Source organism: Asparagus officinalis, chromosome 1 (genome assembly GCF_001876935.1).
Source record: "Asparagus officinalis chromosome 1, Aspof.V1, whole genome shotgun sequence".
Classification (NCBI taxonomy): Eukaryota; Viridiplantae; Streptophyta; class Magnoliopsida; order Asparagales; family Asparagaceae; genus Asparagus; species Asparagus officinalis.
The window spans coordinates 74,859,338-74,860,001 of NC_033794.1; the positions used below are offsets into that span (position 1 = coordinate 74,859,338).

Genomic DNA, 664 nt, shown 5'->3' on the forward strand with positions numbered 1-664 from the left:
AATTATTGATAAGACATCCAAGACATTTGGTTTGGCATATTCAATTGATGCCCATGTATCTGTCAAAATACCAATAATATAAACAGATAGCAAAAAAAAAATCATATATTTATAGCAAACACACACTCACGTTATACGGATGATGCGGCATCAGCATATATCTACCATTACTAACCATCATAGGAGAGTGCATAGGTACCTGTAATTGATAGTAATAAATCATATAACACTATACTTGTTTGAAAACTCATTATACACAATAGTAAAAATATACATGAGATGAATTATTGAGAGGTAATGAAGTCAGACCACATTACTCTATGCTAGAGGTATTGTTTAAAATCCCACTGACCTATTGCAATATCAATAACTAAAGGTTATTTTACATAATCTTGGTGTGGCCACACATGAACTATAGCAAAAACTCATCCTAATCATAAGATCAGTATATCAGCAACATAATGTGAAGCATTGTTTTGAAACCTGAGATTGTTGTGAAGAAGGTACATGAGATTGGTCCATTGCATCGCAATGTCTTGGAACTTTAGTTACCTATCATTGCATAGACATCAATAATGATTATATTCATCAAGAAGTAAATAATGACTTCAGTTATAGTTAAATATAAGACCTGTGCGGGCTTCTTTTTGTTTTTGCGTAACTG

General features: G+C 32.1%; 1 long non-coding RNA gene across 1 annotated transcript; it reads right to left on the bottom strand.

The window, feature by feature from the left end:
- Positions 319-664, bottom strand: LOC109844731. Its single transcript, XR_002248098.1, has 3 exons — positions 632-664; positions 484-552; positions 319-352 (listed from the first exon to the last, which is right to left on the bottom strand). It is a non-coding gene; the product is annotated as an uncharacterized LOC109844731 (long non-coding RNA).